Below are 21,173 nucleotides of genomic sequence, written 5' to 3' on the forward strand. Positions count from 1 at the left end.
CAACCTGACTAAATCATAGTTCCATATGGGTCTATCTTAAGGGTTTTCATACGCATCATCGCTCACATTGAGCTATAGTATAATGTAATAGTGAATTACCAGATTGCCTAGAAGCATTGAATAGTCTTTTATGAAGCACAGCTATTCTATGAATTTCTAGATAACTAAATCCATCCATTGGAACCATTAATGTAAGGCAAGGTTCCTATTACATTGGTGGCATAATAAGTGGATTCAAAGTTACCAAACCATGCCACATCATTGATCCCCTGTTTGGTATGTTAAAGTAAGTAAATATTCAGCCTTTAATGGTTCCCTCAAGGATTTGTTGTGTATGATGCCTTTTTTAATTTACTGTTCAAATTTTATTTATTTTATTTATTTTTTATTTTTTTGCTTTAGCTAATTAGATATGCTACGTTATTGTAATCCATGCTTTTGATAATAGAAAAATATACTAAAATGTTAATCGTAAACACAGTACTTCATTTGTTTTGAATAGTATCAGATGAATTATAACAACAAAAATAATGAGACTTTGATTGTTATGTCTTGTATCATTTTTTTATATCACGCCCTAAATTTGACTATCGTTGACTCAACAATATGACTGGGAGATACTCGACCATGCCCTGAACCCGAAACTTGAGCATAACCCTCAATACTATGCGAGGGAGAGATCTACTAACACCTATGGCTTATTGGTCTAGATACCATGCCCTAGGACTCTTGTGATTCCTAAGGTATGGGTCGAGAGTTGAGGTAACTCAAGGACCTTTCTACCCAAAGAAATTTCAAATTACTTAGCAATAGAAAAAATTAATTATTCTACAAGCTAATAATTTATAACACAAAATTTTTATCTAAAGTATAGGTGATACTATTATATATAGATGTTTCGTGACATAACATACCATAGCGATAACAAAAGAGTAGTACATAGGGTATTGTTCGGTGTAGATTCTCTTTCTTGACTATAAACTGCTTGCTAGGATGTTGACCTAAAATTTGGTCAGTAAAGTCTGGCACCGTGATGAGATAAGCCCTGATTTGTTCTATTTATTGGGGTGTATCTATAATCGACAACCCATTGATGTGGCTTCAGTTATCATTCATTCTATTATTGAAGCAATAGTTCATACTGTCTTCCGTCTTACTCTTCCATTTTCCATTATTATCTCCAAAATCATTGAGTCCTATGGTCTTCATCCTAAGCCCTCTGACTCAATTCTTCATCAAATGAATTGTCTCAATGTTGTTACCTTATCATGTATGAAGCTCAAAACCTCAACAACAACTGATAAATCTAAAGGTAAAAAATCGGTTCATTCTGAGTCTTTTAACAATAACTCAGAAGTTTTAAAGCTACTTAAAGGCATTCATAAGAAAGTTACCCTGATTGACAACTTCTTGTGAAGCAAGCATAACGACTATCCTATGTATCCTCAGTCTTCGGGAGACGATGCTGGAAGTGGAGCTAATGAGAATGATAGTGATTAATATCTCTTCTTTATTTATTTTTGGTATGTAATTTTTATTATATCCAGCCAATTAGGGGGAGACATCATGAACCTACACTTTTTGAACTTGAATACATCTTGAACACACACACACACACACACACACACACACACACACACATTTGTGAATGATATACTGTGTTTGTGTATGTTTTTGGTAATGATTGTGTGTGTGTGTTTTCTTTGTCACTTGGTAAATACATGACTTGAATTTCGAAAGCTTATTGGACAAATTTGTATTTTTTACATAATGATGTAATATGGGGGAGGTTGCATGATGATTGGGGGAGTTATCTTATCTTTTTTAAATTATAATATGTTGCTATGAGATGGTTTAAGTATTTTTTTTATGCAGCTTCAATGATCTCAAGAGGATATTGAAGATCAATTTTAAAGGAAGCTCTATTCATGAATGAGTAATTGTCATGAATTTAAAGTAGGGGGAGATTGTAGACGGATTTGTTCACATCCATGATTTTTTATGTAAATTGATTTTCTTATATATTTTATACATTGTAATCAATCAATGTATAAGATTGTTTCAAGTAGTGCTTAGCTTGAAGTTAGATCGTCCAAGTAAAATTCTATTGAAGATCAAATTCAAAGAACGTACCAAGAAAAGTGAAGGACAAATTCAAGATCAAGAAGAATGAAAGACAAGACCTAGTTCAACACTCGTCAAAAATGAACTGAAGAAATTCAAGTTTGTGTGTGAGTGTCCTTGGTTTGTTGACCAAATCCATAATTAAGTTTCTTCCTTTTCTTCTCTTTCATATTCGGTCAACCAAACTTGAAACTCATGAACCTCATTCTTTTCTATCTCGAAGGACCCCATATATTCGGTCTATTGAACCCGAAACTTGAAAACCTCTTTATTTGTTCACTCGGGCTATCGAGATTGCTCAGTTGACCGAACTTGAAAGTCTCAAAGCTGTTGAGTTTGGTTACTCGATCGACCCAGACCTGTTCAATTGACCAAGCACTAAGAAGAAGTCGTGCGACCTCTTCTAAATTTGTTTCAAACAAACATATTTTTCAAATTAAATCTAATATTTTGATTTCTCTAAACCTGTTAACTCTTTTAGAGTCTATCAATCCCTCATTCTTTTCTATAAATAAGACAGACCTCTCAGAGTTTTTCATCAAACAAAAAGAAAAGTAAAATATTTTCAAATCTGAGAGATAACCTCTAAGTTTTTCATATGTTATTTCTTCTTCTCTGATCCTTCTCTTTGTAATATTTTGAGTTAGAGAAAGAGAGAAAGTTTTTTTTATTAGTTATTTTTTAGTAAGATTTTTCTTTGTGAAATCTTAGAATGGCTTGGGTGAAAGTCCCTATCATAGTACTGTGGTGGTGTGCTCACTTTTCTGTGTAAGCGGTTGTAATCCAAAAGCATTGAATAAAAAGATATTAGCTCAATATTTTGAACTTTTTGAGAGTGGACTAGAGATCGAGGCCACTGAATCACTATAAATATGTGCCTCTTATGTGGTTTAAATTTCTTTGAACTCTACTACTATATGTTGTTTCTGCAAATCTGATTGTCTAATTTTGTTATTGTTTGGTTAAAATTTTTAAATAGATTTGATTTGGAAGAATACCTATTCACCCCCCCTCTAAATGTTCTAATTAGTAATTTCAATTCTCTTTATATATATATGGTGGTGTTCGAAGGCCCTAAAAAGAGCCAAACATTGTGCCAAACATTTTTCAATGTATCGGTTAGAAGTTTTGGAATGGGTTGACTTTTTGTGAGGATGATCTATATGATGAGGAGATCATCTTCACCAGAAATCAGCCCATTCTGAAACTTCTAACCCCTATGTTAGGGTCTCCGAACACTTCCCATATATATATAAGTACTCATGATTCTTTTTCCTGAGTTTTACTCTCAATCTTGGACTTTGTAATGAAAAGATCAATAGTCGAAATGATTGCTAATGTGGCAATAACTAAGAGGAAAATGTCAAATGACTTGGCTTGAGCCCATAATAAAGATGAGTCGTGATAATCTAACTACCCCCCGCGGCATACTCAATAGACTACTTAACATGAAAAGTTTAGGAATCGTAGATCTACGCTTCACAAGGTACATGGTTCCCTCGAGATACATTTTTTATGGGGAAGTGCAGCCTTGTATCCCGAGGAGCACAAATTTACTATTCCCAAATGTGTCACGTCAGCATAGTCAATTAAGTTTGCCATGTGGGGTAGTCTGATTATCACGGTTTAATAAAGATACGACCTCCTTATTTTATGCTATTTAGTTAGGTTACTGTGCGATTAAAATTCGATGGACGATGCAGATGGACCCTGCCACACTGATCCGAAGTCACCCTGGTCACTTCTCTCATCATGGCAGGGTGGCATCTGCCAAAATCACTTTGATGCTCAAGTTAGAGAAGTAGATGAATGGTTTAAGAAAACTGGTTAAACCTCCAATCCACCAAAAAAATCCCTTCACTAGTGCTTATTGTGTTATTTATGGATCTTGGTTACGAATCAGGGTTTCTCCCCTTTTGGATGGCGATCCTAGGAAATCCCTTGATTTTCTGAATCTATTTTCCGAACGTGGATCTTTTGGATTGATTGTACTATACTGCAGAGATCTCCTCTGATATCTCTAGGATTGACGTGCGCGTATCAGGATTACGATTATTCTATGACCAGGTTGCCCTACTTGGTAGACCAGATCACATTAAGTGATGTGCTACCCTTCTAACTAGACTAGGGAGATCTCTAGTTTTGACCTGTCCTACTGAAGGGTAACGCATGTATGATGATTTGTGCGTGGTACCACTTAATCAGCTTGGACACATGTGTGGCTTAGATATTTATGCGGTTATTTCCTTCTACAATTACCCCTTCTTGAGGAGACGTGAAGTCTCTCCGTCTTCTTGAGGCACATATCTACTTTCTCATTGGTTGCCTTGATTCTCCATAATTACTTCTGCTCTTCATGAATCGACACATTTAATGCAACATCATTTCAAATCATCACTGATGGCTAAGATGGATTACTCGTCATCTGTGTTCGTCCATGTACCTTACTACCATATGCACTTCCCCAAACTGCAACGCTTTAGCTAGACTTAAGTTGTCCTCTCAAGCGTATGGACTCCTTCATTCTCTCAAGGAGACTTAGTGCTCATTTTCCTTCTTATAGTGCTATAACTCTACAATTTTGTCTCTTTGTATTCTGCAAAAATTTCTCTCTCTTTCCTTTTGCTTCACTATTACTTTTACTTCTTCTCAAACTGAGGTAATCGTCGTTTTTTGTCTTTTTTTTTTCTACAATTTTATTTTCTTAACTGCTTGATTCTTCTTCATAGGTCCACGTTTATGGAACCTTGGTCTTCTTGAAGTGGCATGTGACTGAGGACCAGGCGGCTATCTTGGCTAGGGAGCATAAGGAGAAAATAACCCTACTCCAAAATGAACTGGCATTTTCTAGCCAATTTTCCCAAGAGGCTAGAGAGGAGATTGAGGCCAATCTAGCCCAATTTTCCATAGCAAATCTAGCCTTTGAGGCTAGAAATAAGAAGCTAACAAATCTCTAGGGTGTTTTCTAGTAAGAACTGGCTAGTTACAAAGAGAGAGTGCAAAGGAGGGACGTAGAGCTAGCAGATCTCTGAGAAAAAATGCAACAACATGAGCTCGGGTTAGGCTCCCTTAGAGCTAGTATTGAATCGGCTAGCTATTTAAGCCAAGTAAAATGAGGCTTAGACCAAGAGATTGCTAGGGTGATTGTAGGCCCAATACTCTTGATTGGTAGAGGAAACTTCTAATAAGGCCTAACATGAAGGCTTCGAGGCTGCTCGACTTCAATACGAGGAGGAGGATAAAGATGGAGACGAATAAGGAGATATGGAAGATGCACTTCTTGTTTCTCTTATCAGGAATATGTCTTAGACTAGGCGTTTTGGGCGACCCCCAACTTTCCAATTGGATAATGAGGGAAACCCTATTGTTGTCTTAGAGCGAGTCCCAGGCGAGCTTATAGAGATTGGGCATAGCGTAAAATTGAACCAAACCATGCCTACTGGTTCACCTGCTCAGACTAGTGATCTACCTCCTGCTCTACTTTTTGTCCCAATTATTGACGTTAATCAGGATGAAGCGGCTGACCCTCCGAACCCTCCTATTGAGGCTAATCCCCTAATCCTTACTAATCAGACTTCGCCTTCTGCCAGCTAGCCCTCTATTACTGAATGAAGATTTGTTCTTTTCTTTTGTTATTGCTTTTTGTACTATCCCATCTTTGGGATCTTTCTCTTATACTTTCTCTTTTTGCTATTAATGGAAAAAAATTATTTTTACACAACTACTGCTCTATCTTTGGCATAATATGTTACCTCTTCATACTGCTTTTGCTGTTAGTCTACTTTCTAACTTAGCATAAACTTTAACATTATGATTTTCTTTAAGATTTTAACAAATCTATTATTCAACACTTAAGCTAATTTACTTAGGCCAACTGCTAATCTGCCTCCAACGTGAACTTTATCCACACTACTTGTACTGCACAATCCACAACTAAACTGTTGTACTGCTTATTCCACTGCTATAATTAGGCCAACTGCTAATCTACCTTCAATGTAAACTATTTGCACTGCGGAATCCACAGCTAAATTGTCGCACTGCTCATACTTACTACCTCTTTCCCCCAAGTTCTACCTTGTGTAAAATTTACTTAGTTGGAACCTTTTAATAGATGGGTATATTAACTTTTGGGGAAATGCCTTTGAGTTATTGTTCCTGAAGAAGGCTCTAATCTTCTACACTTTTAATCTTGTAAGGCAAACTGCATTCTTTCAACGGCTTCCCTCCTACCCATAGGTAGATGTCTTCTACTAAGCAATTCTCTTGGCTTTGCTGCTTAGGACAGAGTATAGTCGACCAATTCTTTACTCTGTTGATTGGAACATAAGAGAGCTACGCAGACCAAACTCTAAACTGAGCTCGACTTAGTGTTATCTTATTCGTGTCAAAATACGACCCTGACCAGCTTCTTGCTCTGTCAATAAAGGCAAACAAGACCCACGTAGGTTCAAATCTAGGTGGGATCCGTCTTTAGTGCTCTTGAACTCGTGGCAGAGTAGGGCCCCGACCAGCTTCTTACTCTACCAATTAAGGTAGAGAAGACCCACGTAGACTCGATCCAGGTGGGATCCATCTTCAATGCTCTTGAACTCGTGATAGAACCAACTTCTTACTCTACCAATTAAGGCAGAAAAGACCCATATAGGTTCGGATCCAAGTGGGATCCATATTAGTATTTTCGTTATTCGTGTTAGAGTTGGGTCTCAACCAGCTTCTTACCATACCAATTAAGGCAGGAATGACTCGTGTAGGCCCAGATCCAGGTGAAATCCAACTTAAGTTCTCTTAAACTCATGATAGAGTAGGACCCCGACCAATTTCTTACTTTACCAATTAAGGCAGAGAAAACTCACGTAGGTCTGAATCCAGGTAGGATCCAGATTAATGCTCTTATTAATCATATCAGAATTGGGGCTTGACCAGCTTCTTATCTTACCAGTTAAGGTAGAAAAGACCCACCCAGGCCCGGATCCAGGTGGGATCCCCCTTCAATGCTAAATCCTATGCATAGGTTAATAGCCATTAGAAAATATTATTTATTGGTAATACCTTTTCAAGTTACATGCATTCCACAGTCTAGGCAGCTGATCAATCATTGTTACCAAATAATAGACTCCCTTTTGGCCTATCCTTGCTATTCTATATGGTTATTTCTAGTTAGCGCCCAGCTTACCACTATTCTGCTCCTCTGCATTCTGAAATACCCTACATATCACTAGGTCGCCTTCTTCAAACTACTGGTGGTGGGCTTTCTTATTGAAGTAACTCTGTAGCTTGCTATGATAGCTCTCTAATCTAATTAGTACTGCCTCTCACTTTTCTTCCAACAGATCCAATTTTGCGATTATCTATTGGTTATTCTGGTCAGTCTGCACAACTTTGGATCTTATTGTGGGGAAGCTATTTTCTGTAAGAATCACCACCTCCATTCCATAGGCCATAACGAATGGAGATATGCTTGTTGAAGACTTGGTAGTGGTCTTAGAGGCCCATAATACACTATGCAAAACTGTTGTTCATCTTCCCTTTGTTTATCTTAATCTCTTCTTTAACGTATCAACTAGTATTTTGTTGGTAGCTTCAGCCTGTCCGTTTCTCTGGGGATATAGCGACGTGGAAGATAACTACGTTATCCCATGCTCTCTGTAAAAATCTTTGATCTACTCTCTTGTGAATTGTCTCCCATTATCTGAGATTGTAGTGTGTAGCAAACCAAACCTACATATTGTGTTCTCCGATAAGAACTTTTGGACCTCCTACTGTCATATTCTAGCTAAAATGAGTGTTTCTACCCACTGGTGAAGTAATCTATCGCTACTAATAGGAAAGTCAGGTTACCAATGCCTTAGGCAGCGAGCCTACTAGATCAATTCCCCATTACACGAATGGCCACTAGCTTATGAGGGTATTGAATTACACCGCTAGCTGTTGAATTATATTCCCATAACTTTGACAGTTGCGACAGTACTTGATGTGCAAAGCTACGTCTTTCTGCAACTGGGATCAAAAATACCCCTGAAAGAGTACTTTGTGGGCAAATGATCTTACTCTTGAGTGATTTCCACAATCTCCTTCGTGAATCTCGCTCAACACATCCTTTGCCTCCTCTGGTGCTAGGTACGTAAAAGTGGTCCTCCAATCGATTTCTTATATAAAATCTCATCTAAGATAGTATATCTTTCTGCTCTACTCTTGACTTGTCTGTCCTCCTTAGGATCATCAGGTAACTCTCCTTGCTGCAAAAAAGTTAGGATTGGGCTCATCCATATTTGATTCCATATTGTTGCTACCACGTTGACTAACTCCGATTCGTCTATTGCAAGATTTTTCTGGTATTTTAATGGCATTTCTCTTATATCTTATCCTGCTAGCATCAAGGTTATGAAAGCTAAGGCATCTGCATGTCTATTGTCTGTTTGCAGTATGTGCTCTACTTTGATCTCCCTAGCTTGATGTATGGCAAACTTGATCTTTTCTAGATAGAGTTGCATTCTGAGATATCGAGCTTCAAATGTTCGTTGACATGATTGACTACTAGCTGTGAGTCATTATAGATTGTAACCTTAGTTACCCCCAACCCTGCTAAAGATTTGAGGCCGAGCAACATCACATCATACTCTACTTCATTGTTTGACGCTCTGAATCCCAATCAAACTGTCTTCTCTATTATGGATTCGTTAGAAGTGATCAAAACCATTCCTATTTTTGACCCTTCCAGGTTTGAAATTTCATACACGTAAACTTTCCATCTTGGGTGGTTGTGCGTTTCTTGCCTTTCTTTTGCATGCTCCAGCTTTTCTGCTAACAGATCTATTTTTTCTTCCACTGGGAAGTCTGTCAAGAAATCTACTACTATTTGGCCTTTTAGTGAAACTTTAAGCTTATACTCAAGCCCAAACTCTGCTAGTTGCATAACCCACTTTGCCATTCTATCCGATCCCTACGTCTTCCCTAAAATAAACTTCAAGGGATACTCTGTAATGACCTATACTCGGTGCGCTTGAAAATATGGCCTCAAGCACAATGCTGTGTAGACTAGCGCTAATCCCATCTTCTTGAGTCTGGAATAGCGTGTCTCGGCATTAGTGAAGGTTTCGCTCAAGAAGTAAATAGGTTGTTCTATCATTGTTCCAGCCCTGACCAAGACTGAGTTGAGTACGCATTATGAATGGTTATATATAATCCCAACTCCTCTCCTACTTCTGGCTTAGAGAGTATAGGTGGTTTACCTAGGTACTTCTTCAACTTTGTGAAGGCTTGCTCATACTCCTCTGTCCATTCAAACTTGGTATTCTTCGACAACAACTAGTACATGGGCCTACACTTATCCGAAGATCTAGAGATGAATCGATTAAGGGTTGCTACTTTTCCTACTAATTTTTGAATTTGCTTCTGTATTTTCGGGGAGGGCCTTTTTAGTAACATTCTGACTAATCTGGGTTGGCTTCTATATCCCTCTTTGTGACTAGGTAGCCCAAGAACTTTTTCGAAGTTAACGTAAAAATGCACTTATCTGGATTGAACTTCATCCCCACATTTCTCATTCGAGAAAAAACTTCTTCTAGATCAACAATGTGAACTTTCTTGCTCTTCACCAGTAGATCATCAATGTAGACTTTTGTAATCCTGCCTAATAGATCCCTGAAGAGTTCTGTTATTAGCCTCTGATAAGTCGCCCCTACGTTTTTCAACCCAAAGGGCATAACTCTATAACAATAAAGTCTTTGCTCAGTAATGAAGGTTGTCTTCTCTTGGTCTACCAGGTTTAGTTGTATTTGATTATAGATAACCTTTTGTGGCTTGAAGTTGCATCCACCAGTTGGTCTATCCTTAGCATAGGAAAACTATCCTTTGAGCATGCCTTGTTTAGGTTTGTAAAGTCTATACAAACTCAAACTTTCCTATTCTTCTTAGGTATTGCCATGATATTTGCTATCCAATCCGAAAACTGCACCTCTCTGATGAACCTGTTCTGATAAGCTTATTCACCTCTTCGTCTACTACTTCTCTAAACCGTGGTGTTAATCTCCTTGACTTTTGCCTTATTAGCTTGGAAGCTGATTCCACGTTCAAGTGATGGTAGATCACTTCTGGACTGATCCCTAGCATCTCTTCTATGGGCCAGGCAAAAACGTCTTGGTTTCTCCTTAGACAATCTGTCAATTCTCTCAACTATTCTGATATCAGTTCTGCTCTTACTCATATCTACCTGCCTTCACCTATACCCACCATCTGAACATTCTTTAGGCTCGTTCTCTCCCCACTGTAATTGTTATTGTCGAACCTTGACTTTGGAGGGCTCTTCCTTATCTAACGTACATACTTGGGGCTGCTATCTGATCCCCTCGTATGTCCCACATCTTTTGTAAGGTTGGAAACCTTAAGATTTGGTAGTACGTGGAGGGAATGGCCCTCATCTCATGCATTCACCATCTGCCCAAGATGGCATTGTATGAGGAGCTCGCCTCAACAACCACAAACTTGGTCATCAAGGTTGTCAGCCTTGCTTACACGGACATACCTATCTCCCCCCACGATTGGTTCATTTTCCTGTCAAACCTAATCAATGGTGTTTCTATTGGGGTGAGCACATTTCTGTCGAGACCCATATTTAAAAAAACTAAGGCATACAAAATGCAACAGAGCTGTCGTTGTAGATTAGTACCATTTTGAGAGTAAAGGTGCCCACTTGGAGGGTTACTACAAGTAATAATAGGGCCTTACTACCCCCTTCAGATTCATTTCTATGAAGGCCACAGTCTGATCTTCGTAAGGCTTTATCTGTTTATAGGTCCACTCCTTGCTGTGTAGCATGAACCATGTGCTTTGCTTTATGTCTCTTGATCCTTTCGTCAGTCCTGCTCTGGCCTGACCTTTTGCTTTCCTGATTGAGGACAACATGTATCACTGTTGCCTTTCCATCTTGTCCTTCAACAAGTGGCTGATCAGGCCTCTGGTTCCTATCTCTAGAGGTCTTCTAGCAGGTCTCTCAATCTGACCTGCTCTGTCAATTTTTGTAAAAACCTTTTCAAAGCTTGGCATCTGTTGGTGGTGTGCGCCCGCACCTTGCAATACTCCCGATATCTTTCATTTCAATTTATCTGATCTTGAGGTAGGGGTATTGGCCATTCAAAATATAGTTCATTTGCAATGAGCGACAAAATCTCACTGTGGGGCATAGCAAAATATGTCCCCTCTTTCCTCCACTATCTGCCCTGCTCGAGCGATCTCATTCTACTTTATTGCTGTGGTTGATATTATTTATTGGGCTTCACCACAGTATTTATCACTTTGTTCTTCCTGGTCGAATTTTAACAGTTGTCTTCCAAACAAATATATTTTTATACTCTTTCGAATAGTTTGCACAATACCTCTAGTCTCCTCCTCACAAGAGACCTATATAATCCCAAACCAGATGGCAAGGAGTTCCTAAATGCCACTATGGCCATTCTCTCATAGTAGTTCTCCAAAGATATTGCCTCTTCTTTGAATCGCCTTGTAAAGTCTTTGAGGATCACCCTAGATTGCATTCTCATGCTGAGCAACACATCAACGTCTCTACCGCTCTTCCTATAGCCAATGTAACTTGTTACAAAGGCAATGCAAAGCTTCTCGAAAGAAGCTATGGACCCACATTGCAACTTGTGGAACCATGTTAACGTATTTCCCTTAAAACTCGAAGGGAACAACTTGACATCAATTCTTTATTTCCTTCCCACAAGGCAAGCATCTGCCAAAAATGAAAAAGATGCTCCAACAGGTCTTTCGTTCCAGAATAAGGAGTGAAGTGTGGTGTCATAAACTTCCTCAGAATTCCCTCCGCTAGGACTTATATTGTAAAGGGAAACTTCTAAATCCCCCGAATAGCTTGTACCGTCGTTGTGCCTATATCAGTACTCTTCATCATCTCCTTCTTTTTTCTGATCATCTCTCTAATCTCCTTTTGAGTCAAATCCAGTACGAGCTCTACTCGAGTAGCTACAGTAGCAGCTTCTGTCTCGCCTTTTCCCGTAGGGATCAATAGCGGTACATTTCCTTTTATATTTGAAGCACAATCATATTTAATTATAGGCTAAGGATCCCTCGGTGGGGGATCTTATCTTTTTGACAGCTAATTATCAAGACACTTCCTCAAATTTTGATTTTGCTCGACTAAATCATCCATCCTCTTTCACATTTCTTATTGATGCTTACTTATGACCTTTATCATTGTCAAGAATTGGACATTTGTGACTGGTACCATAGGTGGGGGTGCATTAATTTCAGTAGTTCTTATAGATCTCACAATTGTTTCGACTGAAATCAATTTGTTATTGTTGTTCCTACAAACGATGCTAGTTCTGTGCGATCAGAATCCGGTGGATGGTTTTGATGGACCCTATGTAGACACCCCATTTTTGCATTCGCCTGATTAATCAACTCGTCAACCCAATCGCAACGATTCCCAATGATGGATGTTTATTCCAATACTTTATTTTGTTACCAGATATGTTTTAGAAATCTGGATGAGGTATCTCGAACTGACAAAACTGTAGAAACCACACTACGCTAGGAAAATATAACCTCAGAAACATATAAATCTTCATCTTGCAGACAAAAAGAAATTTTACGATAAAAATCACTAAAAAATGATCAAATTACCAAAATACCCCTAACTTTAAAACATCCCTAGAGCCTACGTTACTCTTAGAAAAACCCATTCAAACACATAAAACAACAAATCAAAACCAAATAAATTATTTCACCAATTTTCATAGAATTCAAAATAATTACGAAAATACCCCTCATAAAGTTCATGACCATTCTACACAAAAAATTTCATAAATGACACAAACCAATATTTCCATTGAATTCCTTACGAAAAATAATTCTAAAACATCCTAAAAACATCAAAAACCGACTTGAAAGACAAAAAGTCCTCTCCGTGGGCAAAACGATAATTTTGTAATTTTTATAATTAAAATTTTTGAAATTAATAAATAAAAAATTAAATAATTAAAGTGAAACATTAATAAAATTAATTTAAAATTTTGAACCAAAAAATCGATCAATCAAGCTCTCAAGCAAAATTGTTGATGGTTGCCAAGATATTTATTGAAGGACCCCTCCATTTGGGGGTCTAAAGAATTAAATATATAATAGAGGAGGGTTCTCCAAAATATTAAAGTCAATCAAATAAGACTAAAGTCAAGATATTAAAGTCAATTAAGTAAGATTAAAGTCAAAATTAAAGTCAATTAAGTAAGACTAAAGTCAAGATATTAAAGTCAATCAAGTAGAACTAAAGTCAAAATCTTAAAGTCAATCAAACAAGACCAAAAGTCAAAATCCTAATAGAATTCTAATTAAATAATAATTTTATTTAACAATCCTAATTAAATAATAACTCTATTTAATAGAATTCTAATTAAAATATAACTCTACCTAAAACAATTATAATTAAAATATAATTCTAATTAAAAGAATTATAATTAAACACTAATTCTATCTAAACAAACACTTAAAAAAATCTATAAATAAAGTCCTCACACCCTATTTTCGTATTAAATAATAAACCCTAAGAGAAGTAGGTCAAAAAGCTTTCTTAGCCTCTCATAAACCCTAATTTTGAAGTCCAAACTCCTTACCTAGCACCTATACTTCAATTTTAACTTGAAAAACACCTAAAAGCCCTTCAAAAACACCCCAAAATCCATAAAAAAAATTCGAAGAATCCAGATCTAAGAAAGAGATACCTTGCCTCGGAGATCAGAAATCAGATCCGGTGACAGAACGAAGCAAGGAATACTGTACAAGAAGTTGTTTTATCAGATCTGAGGGAAAAAAATCATTGTGTTCGCAAAATGTAAGTATTTTTATTTTTTTATTGATTAGGTCTTTTTAGCAATGTAGTTCTATTTAAGAATTAGTAGAGACCGGTGCTTGCCTGGCGGGGTTGGTGCCTAACACCTTCCAACTCCGTAACGTGATCCCTGAACTTAGTTTCTTATTTTTCGTAGATTAGTTTTTTTTGTCTTTTAGAGCCAATGTTCGGTTCCTAGACCGTAATAACTAGGTGGCAACTCCCAAACCTCAAAAGTCAAAAGCGAATACGCGCACCCCGCGAATCGAGGGCGTTTTCAGTGGTGACTCCATTGGGGACTTTGATGATCAAACTTGAAAAGTCCCAAGTATGGGAACATTGCCATTTAGACCTAATTTTTTTTTTTTAGTTTATTTGACTCGTTTATTTTTAGGTTTGTATTATATTTTCTTGGCAATTTTTTTTTAGCATATTATTTTGGTTCAATCAAGTATTATTTCTGTGGTTAAGATGACCCAAAATAATGCGAGATTGTAAAGAGGTGGTTTTTATTGATGGTAGAATAATGATTATCGGATCAGGTTATTTATTTATTTATTTTTTTTTATCTAGATCTATCCTTTTAAAAAAAAAGTTTTGGCTGTGTGCCGATTTGTTCCTTGATGGTATACATAAGAGAAGAAAATTTTATTGGCTGTTCATTAGGTACGTGTCGATTTGACCTTTGACAGCATATTATTTTTTTCCTTTCTTCTTAAAAAAAATGTGTTGTTGTGTATTGTTGGCAGCAACAAAAAAAAAGTGCTAATGCTGTTGGGTGTTGCTTTGTGTTGTTGTTGTTGTTGGGTGTTGCTGTTGTGTGTTGTTGTTGCTATTGGGTATTGCTGTTGCGTGTTATGTGTTGCTGTTGTACTGTTGTTGTTGTGTGTTGCTAGACAGCAACATATACGAAAAAATGAGTGTTGTATGTGTTGACGGCATGTTGGATGTTTTGACAACAATAAAAAATTATATGTTGGCAACCAAAAAAAAAAAAAGAATTTCTTTTCTTTAAAATCAATTAGTTTTTTTTTAATTTTTTTTTTTTAAATAAAAAAATAAAAAAAAGGGATTCATCACTCCAAATCACAACAACTATCATGCTATCTTCAATTTAATGTTCATTGAAGCCTCGATTTATTTCGGGTCACCCAAAACCACCATTGATTGGACCATAAAAAGAATCTCCTTGGTTTGGACTAAAAATAATGAGCTTGTGCCAACGATTGGATCTAATTATTATTCATTGTCTCAATTGCCTATCTAACTGTGCCATGATCTTGATAGGTTTGATGTGCGTATCTTTAATAATATGATTGGAATAATGTTTATTTTGATTCATGTTTATGTGGTATCAATGTTATGATGGTATGATCAGGCCCATGGGCCTAGTGTTTGGAAAAGGCCTCGGGCACACCCCACCCTGTTTTACACACACCACTAGCACGTTTACTGCTTTGCACACTTGCACGTCGCATATAGCCAACGTGACATTAGTGCGTGGCCCGGTCTCTTCGAAGATGCGACGTCATTCATGAAAATCACAACTCCAGTCACATACTTTAAGATATATCAAACTAGGGCATCAGTACTGTCGGATCAGGTGACTCTAAAAGGTATATCGATGCACCCAAGCTAGAGCGACCTGAACCTTTAACCTATTGTAAGCCACACAGTCACATGTCTCGATTGCCAACGTAGTACTAGTACTTGGTCGGTCCCTTCGTGGGATGTCAAATCATTTATGAAAGCTACAACTCTTGACTCGTTCCCATAGGTATATCAAAGATACTCTAAGTCCATCAATTACACTTCTTGGTCAAAACCGGTGCCTAAGCGAGATCCTGTCCCACTGTACCCTACTGTACAAGGGGGATAGACAACGTCTATTCTAGACGAGAGGTATTTAAGTGGGCCCTTGCTCAGCATCGTGTGCCACCTCTCAACTGGGGATCAAACTGGTTGTTTTTGACTTCAGAGAAGTAAGTTAAAGTTTTAGATTATCACCTATACGGTATATCAAACCAAGTCAACACGTACTGTCTGGTATATAGGTGTACTTGGGCAAGGGTTGCTAGATAAAAATGCATTACATATAGTAAGCTTAGAGTCTAGAAACCTCTCCTGTAGGTCACGACTCGAACTTATCGTGGGTATTCCTAGGTTATTTATTGAATGAGACCTTGTGATTGATGAATGTATGTGATGATGTGATGATGTGAATGATGAGATTAAAATATATGTATGAAATCAAAATATTTTGTTGTTCTCAATGATTAAGGTTTTGTTTTACCTGATTAAAATGGGTGCACCGACTCAATAAAAAATCCATTTTTTGTAATAATTCATAATGACCCAGTCCATCTCGATCCAACAATCATGATGGGTCGGACCAATCAAATCAAAATGATATTCAAACTTTTTGTTGAATTCGGACTTCCATCAATTTTTAAAAAAAAGATGTTCTCCAAAAAGAAAAATATTTTCAAAATGAAAAATATTTTCCAGAGAAAAAATGATTTTTCAGAAGAGAATATTTTCCAAAAGAAAAGAAAATGAAAGAAAAATGACTTACAAAAGATCTAGTTTTTTTAAGGAAAAAGGATTTACAAAAAAATCTATTTTTTTGCATGGACCTTGAAAAATTACTAAAATATGTTTTCCTAAAAAATGATTACGAAAAATAATCAAATTTGTGCAATAAAATTATTATTACATGAATGAATTGTTTAATGGATTGGTGCATAGAATTCGATAAAACCTTATGGCTCATTTAAAATGTTATTAAGGGGGTAATACTGAAATTGATCAGATTCACATTTGATGGGATCTGAAGGCTATCTTGCACCTAAGCTCAATCGTTTATCGTTTTGTTAGGGTTACTAATCCGATCAGTTAGAACAAACGTCAATGCCAAATCAATCGTTAGAAATCCTTTAGAATATCTCAATATTTTCCAATTGTTCATTGAAGATCACAATGCCTCAGTCATGCCGGTTGTAAGCAATGTCTCAGTCCGTAGTCCTAATTAAGCCCATTGTGGGTAGTCTTGAGTGTAAACACCCCGATTTGAATGGGCCCTCACTTGAAAGGGCCCAAAAACAACTTTTTTCAATGAATTTGGCCAACAGGCCTCGAAGGCCCGAAGCATTGAAATCATCGATTTTCGCCAAAATCAAGGCCTCTAACACCTCTAAATGGGTTAGTAGGTCCACTAAAAGGATTCGGCACACTCCTATTTACCCCGGCTCATTTGAAATACCAATTTTCCAACAAAACAGGCCAACGGGCCTCAAGGGCCCAAAACGTTAAAAAATGGTAATTTTGAATAAATCAATGCCCTAAGACCTCCCCATGATCTAAGGGGCCCACAAGAAGGGGTGTGACCCATCCCACATGTGTCCAACATCACCGCTCCACGCTCGAAATCCACAAAAACCCTAAGACCACCTAAAGCCCACAAGGCCTCAACTCTTTCCTAAATCCATTTCCCAACCCTATCCTTGACCCGAAATCAACTCCACACCACCTAAACCTAAAACCAACCTACCTTCAAAATCCCAATCCAAAATAAGCCTTATCCAAGTCAATATAACCTATAACCTCCTAAACTAAAGCCCATTACTTAAAAGCCCACTAACTATTACCCATACTCAACTCATTATCTAACCCATAACCTTAACCCATTACCCATTACCCACATCAACCAATCAACCCCTCAATATCAAAAGATGACACATGTCATCACCACCTTTCACCTCCCTCATCTAATCACCCACCTACATCACCTTCCCTCAAAAATCACCTCAACCCATACCCTACCCTAACCTAATCTATCGTCATTCTCTAACCACCAACATCACAACCCATACTCAACATACCCTAACACACCATCACTCTCTAACATCAACAACCACCCACATCACAACCCATATCCACACCCATCCTTTTCCTTAAAACACACTAATAAAATTAATTCAACCCATACTTCATTCATCATCAATCAACTAACCCATTTCTCTCTTTCTAATCAAACAACCCCATCAACCAATCAACCAATTTCATTCCTCACCCTCTTATCATGATTGCCACATGGCATCATCTCCTTTATTATCCCAAAAATCAATCAACCAATCTCTTACACTACCCATCCCTCCACCTTACCCTTTTCATCAACCTAACACTCCTTCCCTAAACAACTCTCTTACACCTCCACTCCTCCCATCAACCATCACTCATCTCATCCCACCCAACACTCTACCCAAATGGATTTGGATAGGATCCAAACCATTTGGGTTGAAATACAATCTATTTCCATTCTTTACAAAACTACCCCTAAATTCACCCAAATTTCATACTCTCATCTTCTAAAAACCATGCTATTCTCTATTTCTCTCAACTCTTCACCCCATTATACCCCAAATCCCCTCCAAACATCTATAAATACCTCCCTTCTCATCCCAAAAATGGTTCCAAGTCTCCTTAAAAAAAATCTACTCACTCCTCTTCTACTCTACTACTCTCTCATACCACCTTCTAAAAAGTAACTTCATTCACATACTTCACTAAGGACCTAAGAAGATCTAAAAGAAGAAGAAAGAAGAGGAAAGTAGCTTCAAGGTGGGTTCAAGACTTCCCCCTCCCCTCTCTCTCTCTAACCTTCTCCTCTTTCTCCTTTTAACATCCCCCTCTTCTATTTTATTTTACCTTTGTAATGATTGGACCCCAAGGCTAAAGGTTCATAAGGGTCATTTCCATCAATGAAATGACCTTATGATCAAGCCAAAATTAAATCTCTACTTAGAGAATAAATACACCCACATGGCACACTTTTCACTTTCTTTTAAAAATCAAAATGATCGAGTTATTAGAGGTTACCGCCACGTGGCGGGGATAAAGGGTGCCTAACACCTTCCCTTTTCTCCAACCGAGCCGCTTACCCGAATCTCAAGGTTTGACCACCCCTTATCCATTGTGAGTCACTAAAATGCCAAAAATATCATTTTTTGGAAAATGTACCTCGGGTGACCATTCACACCCATTTACAATTTGAATGGTGGTGACTCCAAATTGTAGTACACGTGGTCATCGTAATGATGGAAAGCATGTAGCTACAGCTGACGACTCCGCTGGGGACTTTGGTTCATCCCTCTTGATAACTCGGTTGTTTTGAAAAAAAAAAACAGATTTTTATTTTTATTATTCACTAACATTATTTGTTTGTTGCCTATGTGTAAGTTGTTTTTCTTTGCTTGATCAAGATTGTAATATTTATTTACGTTTGTTCCTTCTGCTACTGAAAGCGCCCTCGATCCGCGGGGTGCGCGGATCCGCTTTTGACCCTTGAGGTTTGGGAGTCGCCACCTAGTTATTGTGGTCTAGGAACCGATCAATGACTCTAAACGGATAAAAACTAATCTAAAACCAAAAAAAAAAAAAACTGAATTCGGGGATCAAGTTACGGGGTTGGAAGGTGTTAGGCACCAACCCCGCCCGGCCAAAGCCGGTCTCTACTAAATTCCCAAGTAAATTACATTGCTAAAACCTAGATAAAAAAAAAATTAAAAATTTACCTTTTCGATGGCAAGGACTTGGTTCCCTCAGATCTGACAAAAAGAGCTCCTTGTACCGTGCTCCCTTGCTTCGTTCTGTTTCTGGATTTGACTTCGGATCTCCGAGGCAAGGTATCTCCTTGTTTTTGAATCTGAACTCTTCAAGTTCGTTGCGGATTTGGGGATGTTTTTAGAAGGCTTTTGGGTGTTTTCTAGACTAAAATTGAAGGAGGGATGTTAGCTAAGGAGTTGGGGCTCCAAAACTAGGGTTTATGGGGGCTAGGGGAGCTTCTGGACCTACTTCTCTTAGGGTTTATTATTTGATACGAAAATAGGGTGTGAGCACCTCTATTTATAGATGTTTTTAGGGGTTGATTTGGATAGAGTTAGTGTTTAATTAGAGATCTTTTAATTAGAGTTGTGTTTTAGTTAAAATTATTTTAGGTAGAATTGTGTTTTAATTAGAATTGTTTTAGGTAGAATTGTTTTTAAGTTAGAACTCTATTAGATAGAGTTATTATTTAATTAGAATTATATTATGACTTTTGGTCTTATTTGATTGACTTTTAATGTTTTGACTTTAGTCTTAATTGATTGACTTTTAATATTTTGACTTCAGTCTTGGTTAATTGACTTTAATTTTGACTTCAGTCTCACTTGATTGACTTTAATACCTTGACTTCAGTCTTGCTTGATTTACTTTTAATTTTTGGAGAACCCCCCTCTATTCTTTCTTTAATTCTTTGGACCCCCAAATGGAGGGGTCCTTAAAGAAATATCCCACGAACCCTCAACAATTTTGCCTGAGAGTCCGATTAATCGATTTTTTAAGTTCAACTTTTTAAATTAATTTCATTAATGTTTAAATTTAATTATTTAATGTTTTATTTATTAATTTCGGAATTTTTTATCATGAAAATTGTTAAATTACCGTTTTACCCCCGGAGAGGACTTTTCATGTTTTAAGTCAGTTTTTGATATTCTAGGATGTTTTAGAATCAATTTTTCGTAAGGAATTCAATGGAAATGTTGGTTTGTATCCTTTATGAAAATTTTTATGTGAAATGATTGTGAACTTTATGAGGGGCATTTTGTAATTTTGTTAAATTCTGTTAAAATTGGTGAAATGATTATTTGATTTCGATTTGTTATTTTATGTGTTCGAGAGAGTTTTCCTAAGCGTAACGTAGGCTCTAGGGTTGTTTTGATGTCAGGGGTATTTTGGTAATTTGATCAATTTTTAGTGATTTTTATCGTGAAGCTTCTTTTTGGTCTGCAAGATGATGATTTCTATGTTTCTGGGATTGTATTTTCCTAGCGTAACGTGATTTCTAAGGTTTTGTCAGTTCGAGATACCTCATCCGGATTTCTGAAACACATCTGGTAACAAAATAAAGCAACGGAATACACATCCATCATTGGGAATCCTTGCGATCGGGTTGACGAGTTGATTAATCAGGCGGATGCAAAAATGGGGTGTCTACAGATGCCCCTCTTTGGCAGAGGGTTGAAGCAAACTAGATAGCAAATCTATTTTGGTAGATAGTGCGATATCTAAATACCAAAGCTAGTGACAGTTCATTTTGCAGCCTGATTTAGCAATTCGTCAGGGTGTTCGGATCCTTGAGGGTAAAGCTCTCCCCGAATTAAAAGGT

Source organism: Akebia trifoliata, chromosome 2 (assembly GCF_017979445.1).
Source record: "Akebia trifoliata isolate Shusen 1 chromosome 2, ASM1797944v1, whole genome shotgun sequence".
NCBI lineage: Eukaryota > Viridiplantae > Streptophyta > Magnoliopsida > Ranunculales > Lardizabalaceae > Akebia > Akebia trifoliata.